The 11,761-nt window shown below is 33.1% G+C and overlaps 1 long non-coding RNA gene across 1 annotated transcript; it reads left to right on the plus strand.

The window, feature by feature from the left end:
* The first annotated feature begins 6,891 nt into the window (after window positions 1-6,891).
* LOC129228725 (uncharacterized) lies at window positions 6,892-10,378 on the plus strand. Its single transcript, XR_008580923.1, has 3 exons — window positions 6,892-6,981; window positions 9,059-9,157; window positions 10,287-10,378. It is a non-coding gene; the product is annotated as an uncharacterized LOC129228725 (long non-coding RNA).
* Window positions 10,379-11,761: the final 1,383 nt, after the last annotated feature.

Here is an 11,761-nt window from a genome sequence, read left to right on the forward strand (position 1 = left end):
GAAAAGCTAAAGATTATATGCTTGAATATGCTATAAAATACGTCGAAGACAGCACGACAATTAGGTATGATTGAATCTTCCATTTGTACGATTAAAAGTCAAAAACAGGAAATCCGTAAAAGTTTACCAAGTAGTATCTAAGCAAAATGCAAAAATTATGAAAATGGAAGCTGCTCTCCTATTGTGAATTTAAGAAATCATTAAGAGGGGTTTTGTCATATATGGAAACGTTATAAAAGAACTAGTGAAGAAATTGTATTGTGTATTTAACAATATATAAGAATTACGGTTTGATCACACAGCATACATCTTAATTTTCTTAAGTTACAATTATCATTACTGGATCTACTGTACATTACAACTATAGTGCATTTGTTTTTGTTACTACATACTGTACGTACCGTAGTGACTTATTTTATGTCTTTCTCTCCCATCAATCATTGATTTTGTGCATCGTAGCAGTATTTTCTGTGGAATAAAACGTTATTGTTTTAAAAAAATACAAATAAAAACTCAGTTTTTTATGTAAGAAACAGTAATGTATGGTTAAGAAATGGTTTTTAACAGTTTGAGGTGGTGTTTACAGGTGTCTAAAATAATTGGGTATATTTATAAAAGTTTTTACGCATACCCTTTCCTACAACGCGAAATTTCAACTTACGCGAGTGGTCTTGGAACGCATCCTTCGCGTAAGTCGGGACTCGACCAACCAATATTATGTTAATTATTGTTAATAGCTAATAGCAACTAATAACTGATGTCACTGTTGTTGGGACAAACTTAACCTGGCAGCATTGTGAAGGCTACACAGATCCTAATCACATCAGGCCAGGGTACCAGGATAGGTTTTACCCAACTATACATTTTTACAAGCTGTTCAGTTAATTGTTTGTATGTTCAAGTGGGAAAAAAATAGCAAGCAATTGCTATTTGTGCCAGAGTAATTATCATGTTCGTAAAGTTGTGGTTTGTAACTTAAAAAGCGCAATGGCAAAAAAGCGTTCGATGAAGCTTGTTAGAATGAGTTGTCATTGCAAGGCATATATTACACTGTAAAAACGATTCAGAAACGTTCCTGGAAAATAATGGGCAGCTGATGTGCCCAATTTCTGCCAGTAACATATCTCGCAAAAATCAGGAATGTTTTCAGCTAAAATTCAGTAACTTTCTTGATATTACCCTGGAAGCTTCCTGAAAAATTCAGAAACCTTGCCGTTAAAAGCCAGTCGTGTCTCTGGAAAATTAGTGTAAACTTGGGAAGGTATAACATAATAGCTTGGCATCTTCCTGATTTATCAAGGAAGTTCCAAGAGCAGTATTGCAAACATGGCCAAAGCTAAGCCAGAATTGCTGAGGAGAATTTCACTCGCCTGCAATTCTTGCAAAGCAACGTAGTCCATACTTATTTACTCCCTTTGGGAGTTTAATTAGCATGGATGGACCGTAATTTCACTGAAGCCGATGCACTTAATAAATACGCTCAGTTAATTTTTAAACTGGGAGCTAAAAATATTTTTTAAAACAGTGAAAAGTCAGCATTCGTGAAACTTGTAGCAATTCAGGAAACTTTTTGACAATGATATTTGGTTTTCCAGGAAGTGGATAAAAACCATTAAAATCCCGAAACGTAACACGGGAATACCCAGTAACGTTTCGGAATTTTTTTACAGTGTAGGCTGCAGATCGCGAATTTTTACAACTCCTTTTACACTTTCACAAGAACTAATAAATTGAGTAAAATTATCGTTGTGTAATAGTTCATCATTCTTTGTAACTTCTTTCGCATTTTTCAGCACTAGGTTTGCAACCATATGTCCTGAGTAATTCTTGCTAGTTATATGGTAACTTGGTACTGTTGGCGCCCAACGAACGAGTCAAAAACATCAAACTCAAGGGAAATGGGGGAAAACAGTAAACGAGACTGGCGAATTAAGACTTCCAGTTGGTGCCCCTTATTCGTGAATTTGGTGCGAGTTTTGAGTAGAAATTTATTTCTGATTGAAAACAAACAAGCACGCTTCACGAAAACAAAACCTCGTGCTGCCCAACGGTTGATTATTCTCTCCTGTGCTTTTGTTGTTTCAACCGGTTTTTAAAAGGACTCTTCCTAGGCCGAACGCCAACAGTGCTGAGGTGAATTAAATATCCCGCTCCAACCCCTTAAAACTTTACTACACATACTCTAATGACCTTAAATCTTTCTTCTTTTGTTTAAAAAAACATATCACAAATAGCCAAAATTGTGAAAATGCATTGTGTTTTGTAATCAGAATTTTGCAAACTTTTAACTACATGAAAAGAGTGCTGGAATTAAATTGAAATGCATACAATATTCAATTTGTCGTATGTTTTCCTTAAAACTTCCTTTTTTTCAGATATTTCGATTTGAAAAGGATATATCTCGTATACACTGAAATCACAGGAGTACATTTTTGTTACTCCAAACATTTTCGTGGATACGATACTGGCGATCCAGCAGTTAGAGGTAATAACTGTATAATATTTTTAGCATGCACGCTAGGTGTTTAGTTATAAACTGAGGACTCATGAGATTAATGGATTGAGGAATTATTATTGAGAATGCATTGAGCAATCGGGTGGTTAAAAAAAAATCGATTTTTTTTTATTATTATTATTTGTTTTAGAATCGTGTTACCTTTCAAAAGTTGTAGTTTGGTATCCGCAATTAGGGAAAAATAAAACAAAAAAAGCAAAAATTCTAAGTTGACATTTTCAGTTTGCGCATAAGGCTGAAGGTTTGGAAAAATATGCTAAAAATTGAATTTTTCAAAAAATAATAAAATTAGTTTTTGTATGTTTTTGTGTGGCAACATCCATAAATTGTCAGTATATAGCGTAGTTTGAGCCTAAAAAAATGTTTTATAGCTTTCACATAAGATCTTCCGTTTGCGCATACGCTTTAAATTGGGCAAAAATCCCCTGTTTGAAGCTCAATTTAAAGCGCATGCGCAAACTAAAGACCGTATGTAAAAGTTACAAAAAAATTTTTAGGTTCAAACTACGCTATATACTAACAATTTATGGCTGTTGCGTTATGATAAAATGCAAAAAAAAAAAAAAAAAACTAAATTATTTGTTTTCTAAAAATTTCAATTTCTAACATTTTTTTTTTTTTTCAAATTTTCAGCTTTATGCGCAAACTGAAGATGTCAACTCCCAATATTTTCTCCCCTAATTGAGGATACCGAACTACAAATTTGGAGAGGGGACGCGATTCCGAAAGAAAAAAAAATCGATTTTTTTCGAACCACCCTATTGAGCATGTTACCAACTCCAACTGTGTTAAAATTATTTTTTTGTTTTGCAGTAAAATGAAATATTTTTACCGGGCAAAGAAGGTGGAGCTAAAAGGCACGACTCTGGGATGATTTTTTTTATTTTTTGAAAAGAAATTCAATTAGAAGTATAAGAAATATTCATTGTTAATTTGAATCTTAATTTTTCACCATTTCATATTTCTTTGTATATTTATCTTAGAAGGAACTCTAGAATGCTCTGTGCTGTATTGTGCTGTTTAATATTACACTTCACTACACACAGCTCATTGTACAAGTCAATAATTTTGAAGTTACTATTAGGAAGCTACTCTTGAACTGCATGTTTGAAATTGTGAAAATCCCTAATTATGTAAAAGGAAGAAACCATTGGGAGCACTTAAACATTAAAAAAAAAAATCAGTTGCAAAGTCGCACTACTTTTGGAGAAATAATTTAACCGGAGAAGTTACTTCTACTACCAAGGAAGTTTTTGAATTTAGTTTGTGTGAAACTACACGAAAAAGTAAGTTACAGGAATATTTTTTGTTACAATACAGCCCTCAGACGATGGCAAACTGCGCGATAATTTTTTCTTGCGATTTTCGATAAAAATTTCAAACTGCTTCTTACCTGGATCTAGTGCACGATATTTTTTTTCATTTTTTTTTCTCTTTGATAGATAATAAGGGTTGCCAACTTTGGAGGAACAATTTGAGGAGCATCTGTGATGATTTTGAGGAGCAATTGAAAATTTTGTGGAGCAGATCGGGGTTTTGTATAAAAATCAATAGAAATAACTAAAACCACTTAACGTTTTAGAGCTTTAATAATCATTTTAAGCGGAGGTATAAAATAATTATTTTTTAATTGATGAAACAGCTTTAAACACTATTTCAATCTTTGAGTATAAGCATCTTTCATTTTCTATATTTACATGTTTGATAGGCAAAATATAAGCTTAAAAACGATCGGTCGGGAAGTGAGGAGGAAAATAACTTCTTTGTGGAGCAGCGGAGTTACGCCATTTTTGCGGAGCAACTCCGCAAATGCAGAGCAGTTGGCAACAGTGGATAATAATTTTTTATTAAGATGATATGCACCATTTGGAAATGTATGTTTCATTTTTCTTGTTACAGCGTTTGAAAAAAAGAAAAAATATTAATTCAATTTTTGATTTTTATTTATTACTAGCTGTACCCGACGCGTGTTGCTACGCCAACAAAAAAAAATACACCATTATACTGATTTTCATGACAATCGGTTGAACGGGGCAGAAGTTGCTACTCTGCAGTGCCACCTGGTGGCGAGTGGCTTCAATGAGCATATTATGCACCTTCTCCGTGGAAAAATACATATATATAGCAATTTTCATAATAATCGGTCCAGTAGTTTTTGACTTCATCGTTGACATACAGACAAACATTCATTTATATATATATAGATGACGTGATGCTTTTGAATTTATAAGATGTCGCCAAATCGCCGATGGTATACGATGCTACCAAAAAAAAAAAAAAAAACTGCACAGCAAATGCGTTCAGAATGTCAAAAATACGCACAATATAGTAAATATTGAATGTCAAAAATACGCACAATCTATACAAATTCTTCATTCTCGACTCAAAATGGCACATATCGTTCACTTTTTATTTTTTTTTTTCAAAATTCAGTGACACGTGTCTAAATCGCGTGTCTAAAAGTCCCGATTAGCTTACTATACCAAGGCTTCACTCGATACGCGTCTTATCGCGTCTTATAGAAACATGTATCAAGTGAATCCGTGACTATTCGGAACTCCAGCGCTCGAATACGCTACCTTGCGGTGATTTACAAAACTGCAAATGAAACTAAAACATTGCCACGTTGCGTTCCACGTGTGTCTGTTGACGTAAACACAGGCAGTTTGTTCTGAGTATTTATTAACGCAATCGATGTGTCTTAGTTTGCTTTCCAGCTACAGAAATTAATTCGTCCCTTAGTAGTATTCTTGAGCTTCTCAAAATAATGTTAGTTTTCATTATTTCCTTAATAATTGGTGAAAGCGAAAATTCTGGATTAACAAACTTGGATAACGTTATACAAGGTAAAAATTTTTATTGTTTTGTATGAATTTGTAAGAATATGGGTTTTTTTTTAATCTTAAATTAATTAAACTTACCATATTTTACAGCAGCATTTAGTTGGAATGGACAGTATGCAAAATATTTTCTTGAATATATTATCGTAGAACAAAATGAATAACCGAGAAAGAATTTACTTTATTCCTTTTATTCTCAACTGAAAGGTTTCGCCAAATTTGTTTAGGGTTATAGTTTTAGTATAGTGCGAGCAAAGTAGCCTTGGCGAGATTTCGCGTTTTTAGTTAAACCATTTTTAATTTTTATCATGAGTGGAATAAAATGGTAGTAAGATTACAGAATTCGATAAGTAAAAAGAAATAATGGTCAATCAACTGAAAAGAAAACTACCACCATATATCCGTGAGAATTTTGTTGATGATTTGCATAACATGACACAATTAAATCGTAACTCAGAAATTAGAAAAATCGAAACAGAAAATTTTTAAATTAACCGATTCGGGAATTCGAGAGAAATAATTCAGCTACAAATGGAAAACAATAAGCGCTAGCCAAGCAAGGCAAAAAAGTATCATCTTCTTTCGATAACAATTTGTAATGTCATATTGAATTTTCTAGCATTAATTGTTATTCTTGTCAGGCCACAATTATTATTTAGTTTTATCAAGAATTGATAAATATCGAATTCAACATCGTGGAAATAGCTGCTTAGAACTACGAACTACGTAGTTTGCATTAATCTTTGACGTTTAGTAATGCTTCTTGAATTCTCATTTCTTTCTACGTGGGCCAGAATATCCACAAGACTTTGAAAATTAATTTAAAAAGAATAAAGCGAAAAAATCATACGTACGAACAAAAATCACAACACTTTTAGCATTTTCTTCGTTACCATGTGCGTTTGTTTTAGTTTTTAAGTCCGCCGTTAGACAGTGACTTCAGTACCCCCTATAGTTCGTTGGAGCTGCGAATACTCAAATTTTGTACTCACGCAGTTTGCAAGATCAATCAATCGCTAAAAATATCAAATAGAAAAAGTTTTAAATCACCCCGTTGCATGAAAAGCCATAAAACAATAAAGAAAGAATTTATTTGTTCAAACTCAAGAAAAATGGCAACAGCTAACTTCTTATCAATGAGATCTTTCACGCGAATCGATTTCTGCAGCCGATAATTTTATTCGTATTTATCCAATGGAATGTGACTTAAATTGGAATAAAAAAGGAACTATCGATCGGATTTTTTTCGAACTGGTCTATAAACATTCCCAGTACCAAAACTAAACTGAAAGTTTCAGTCGAATCTGCCGGGTAGTTTTTGAGTTCATGGATGACATACAGAAAAACATTCATTTTTATATATATATAGATAATTTTTTTACGCCTTAAGAAAGTTGATGGATTTTAAACGAATCTTGTTGTATTGTTTCTGTTTTAGCAATTGAAGCAACTGCTTTCAAACCTCGACTGATGGTGGATTGGTACACTTTGAAGTTCGAACCGAGGGACACACTAAATTCTAACTATGAACCTGGTGGGCTGTTGAGCATCCAGTCACCATTTGACCCCTTCTTTGAGGAAATTCCTTTGAAGCCTGGCATGAGTTATGAAGTGTTTGTTCGTATGGTGAGTGTTCCTCATGTTCCCCTTGCTATATCGCCCTTGGTACTTGGTTAGTCGGGTGCAAGAGAAAATCGCCAAATGATTACACCCAACGCCAAGCGATTATTCTCCAAATTGATGCAGAAATCCGCCAGTTTTCTCGCAACCCTTGTTCGACGTATTCGCTTGGCCATTTGACAAATTATCGCTTGTCGTTGGGCGTAAGCATTGGCGAATTATCGCTTGCGCCCGGCTTACGGAAAAGTACCTCGCCCTTTATGAAAGAACCAAAAAACGCTGTATATTCGAAAACGAGGTATACCGTCAACGGACGAGTTTGAAAAGTCCGTGATCGATTTGACTACTTTTGAAATGTTACTTTGCATTATTTCTGAAGATTAGAAACGTATTTTTTACATTTAGATTTTAAAAAAGTAACTGTTATTGAATAAAATGTTTATGCCTTACGTTCGTTTTCAAGTTCCAGAAATAATGTAAAGAAAGTAATATTTAATCAGCACTCCCAAATGGTACCACTGTCCAGTTTTATGAAGTGTCTTTAACAATTATGTGTAATCATTGTAATAAATTGCTGCATCTAATATTTTTAGGCACAATTTGGTTTTGTCAAACGTATATTAATTATGTAAAGCATTGTCATTGTGTTTTATGAAGTTCTTAATAGGATCTAGAGGCTGTATAGGAAGATCTGTAGAGGCTATATAAAAAGATCTATAGAAGTTCTATAAGAAGATTTATAGAGGCTCTATAATAAATACCTGTATAGAGTTTTATAGAATTATGGCCCAATTTTCTATAGGACATTTCTATATGATTCTATAAAAATAACTCTATAGAGTTCTATAAGAAGTATATAGAATTCTATAGAACTAATTTTATAGAAACCTATATAATTTTTCACTACAGAATTCTATAGAAAACGACCTATAGAAAATTGGGCCATAATTCTATAAGATTCTATATAGGTATTTCTAAAGATTTTTTTTATAGAATTCTATAGACCATTTTCATTAGGGACTGAAAGGTTGGAAAGTTCACATCAGATATGGAAATCATCCCAGTTGACGGTAACCAAAATTATAAAATGTACTAATATACAATGAATGAATTGTTACTTTTTATGACTTCGGTTATAAGTACAAAAAATCGTACCTGCAAGAAATTTCGTTCATTATTATATTTGGACGAGTCTCTTAATACATAAAGAGAAAATTTTCCAATCTATTGTTTTCTTTCTTTCTTTCTTTTTTTTTTTTTTTTTTTTGAGCAATCACGATTGCTTATTGATTTTATTTGACTGTTTTGGTGTCCTATCGTTTTATTTTCCCACCGCCACCCGCCGCAGCATTGCCGTCGACCGGCTCCTCACGATGATGCTCCTATAGCGAAAGCCGTCTCCAGGTTGCATTCATGTCCTACACACACGCGCATACATACACAACTACACACACACATTTACACACACAAGCACATACACACACAACTACACACACATTTATACCTGCACACAGACACAAACACATATGCCTACACACAAATACACATACACCCCCACACACACATTCATGCACACAACTACCCACACTTATGCCAGCACACAGACGCAAACACACATGCCTACACAAACATACACATACTCTCTACACACAAACACGCATACCCCCATACACACAAACACATACGCCTACATACACACACTCGTGATTGCGAAAAGCATAATTTGAATTCAAGATGTCAAAATTATTATTTTTTTTTTTTACGAAAAGAACTTAAAATTTCTGTACTATTTTCTTCTTTGGTTAAACAACATTACACAAATGCAAATTGAAATGCAACGAATTCAGAGGAATACAAAATATCGGAGTTGGATTGACTGATCAAAATGACAAGAAAAATGTTATTACCTAAGAAAAAACCTAAGAAATGGGTGCAAAATGGATAACTTCTAAAACTTTTTTCTACCCAATCGGCTATATTTTATATAATATTGATATTACATGAATTATAATTTAAAAAAAAAAAAACGTAAGTATCTTTGAACTACAAAGAGTCTATATTGAAAATCGTATGATTTTTTAAGGAAGAAGAACGCTTATTGCCATATCCTTATGAATCAGACTGTCGAAATTACAACGACGAATGGCTAGCCAACAATAAAAGTGGACCCAGGTCCAGAGAGGTAGGTTGTTTTCTTTTTATAAGTTTTAGGTAAACGTGTGTTCTTTCAAGTGATTAGCATTACATTTGAGTGTTTTTATTATTTTCATTTATTTATTTTTTTTTTCGTACAGAAGTAAGTTGTAAGTAGGTAAATCTTAATGCACATTATTTCACTCTTATATGGAAGTAAAAATGTATACAGCTGAGAATACCGTGTATTTCCTAACGAAAAACATCGTAAATAATCGTCTCATAACAAATTAGTGTACAGTGGTCTAGTGTACAGCATCATGAATATAAAAGGCTATTATACACGGTTATCCTTAGTAATTATCATTGCTTTAGATAATATATTAAAAGTTTTCTCTTTTTTCCACCTACTGAAGAGTTTGCACGTTGTTGACTTAAAGCATGTACCGTCATTGCAAAAGCACTGCACCGCCGGTTTATACAATGATGGAGAAAAATATAGTGCCTACAAATAAACAAAAGAATCGTTAAAATAAATCAGGGCAAGTGAATTTGTAAAGAAAGAATTTAAAATGAAAAAAAGATTCAGAAACGTTCCTGGAAAATGATAAGCTACAGATATGCCCCATTTCTGCAAGTAACATTTCTTGCAAAAACCAGGATCGTTTTCCGATAAAAATCAGTAACCTTTCTGAAGTTAACCTTGAAACTTTCTAAAGGATTGCGAAATCTCCCCTGTTGTCTGGCCGGTAATGTCTCGAGAATCTTCTAGAAAAATTAAGTAGGTTTAACGTAATTGATTAGAACCTTCCTGATTTACCAAGAAAGCTGCAGAAGTATCAGAGCAACCACGGCCAAAGCTATTCAAGAAAGAAACAAGCATATCTCGAGCGAAAGGTATTGACTTTTATCGGGAAAGTTTCCTGATGTTTGCCAGAATGTTACGGGGGAAAATAAGGCGCATTAGCTGCCCATTATTTTCCAGGAACGTTTCGAATTCTTTTTTGCAGTGAAGAAGAAGGGAGTAGTGACAACAATGTAAGAGTAGAAGTAATATAACGTACGGTTTTGAGCATCAAAGAAATGCAGACGATAAATAATAAATAGGAAATAAATATGCGCATGAAATAAAATATATTACAAGCATGAAATCTGATTTATGTATTTATTTATTACAGATGTGTTTAATTCTATGCGCAGAAAACTTTTACATTCGAACGAATCTGAGATTCTGTAAGTCAATTTGGTTCTTTAATGAAAGACTGACGCCAATAAAAAAGTTTTGTACTTCAGGTAAGGTATGCACTATTAATTTTAATAGTAGAAGTTATTTAATCACCAATCTTTCCAAAACCAATTATTAGTCATTATTGTAGCGTATATAAATGCGTGGCGTAATTTTAAACATGCCCTAAAAATTTTTTCTTTTCTTTTCCGAAAAAACAATTGAATTGATAAAAAATAATTGAAAAGAAAAACTTTCTAATTTATGCTTTTTTGTATTATTTTCTTACTTTCATCCCATTATAATATAATTTAGCCATTCATGTAAATAAGAAGTATTTTAATCATATTTGAAAGGAGTGACACAAAAATCGATTTTGGAAAAGCAAAAAAGATAATTTTTTTTTTCAGGTTTTAGAGTAAGAAAGAAATTCTTTATTGAATGAATAATGGAAATATTTTATATTACTTTTATCTGCTTTTTATTTTTATTGCTTTTTAAATAGTTATAAACTTTTTTTCTGACTAAACTAGCATATTACACTGTAAAAACGATTCAGAAACGTTCCTGGAAAATAATAGGCAGCTGATGTGCCCAATTTCAGCCAGTAACATAACTTACAAAAACCAGGAACGTTTTCCGATAGGTCAGTAACCTTTCTGAAATATTAAGAAATTTCCCCTATTAAAGCCAGTCGTGAACCTTCTGGAAAAATTAAATAGGTTCAATTTATTTGATTAGAATCTTCCTGTCTTGCCAAGAAAGCTGCAGAAATATTTGAGCAACCACGACCAAGCATATTCCTTGCCTGCAATTCCTGCCTCGCAAAGCTGTAGGTACCCAGTGCCAATTATTTGCTCCCATTAAAAGCTTAGTCAATCCGGACGGGCTATATAATATCTAAAGTCGATGCACTTATTAAACACGTTCCGTCAATATTTAAACTGGTAGCAAAAAATATTTTTCACACTAGTGCAAGGTCTGCATTCGTGCATCTTTTAGGAATTCAGGAAACCTTTTTGCGCAGTTGCTTGATTGTTTGGGGAAATAGGTGAAAACCTCTGAAATCACGAAACGTTCCACGGAAATAACCAGTAACGTTTCGGAATTTTTTTTTACAGTGTAAGCGCTTTTCATTGTTTAATGTTGCTGCTCTACTTAATTCGTTTGTTTATTTATTTTTCACGTATCTATTTCATCAGATAAGAGAGGCATATTTTGATGTAAAAAAAAAAAAAGAATGCTTGTCAAAATATGCAATCTTAGTTAATTAAGAGAACATTGATCAGATACTAGAAGCCGATTTTGGTATATGGGAAAGTTCTGGGCGGAACTTATTATTACTCTCCCTAATTGCTGCGATATGATAGCTTGCTAATCTGCCATGGAGGGATCTTAATAAATTATAAGTGGTAAAATTTGAGTTAG

This window comes from Uloborus diversus, chromosome 8 (genome assembly GCF_026930045.1).
Source record: "Uloborus diversus isolate 005 chromosome 8, Udiv.v.3.1, whole genome shotgun sequence".
Classification (NCBI taxonomy): Eukaryota; Metazoa; Arthropoda; class Arachnida; order Araneae; family Uloboridae; genus Uloborus; species Uloborus diversus.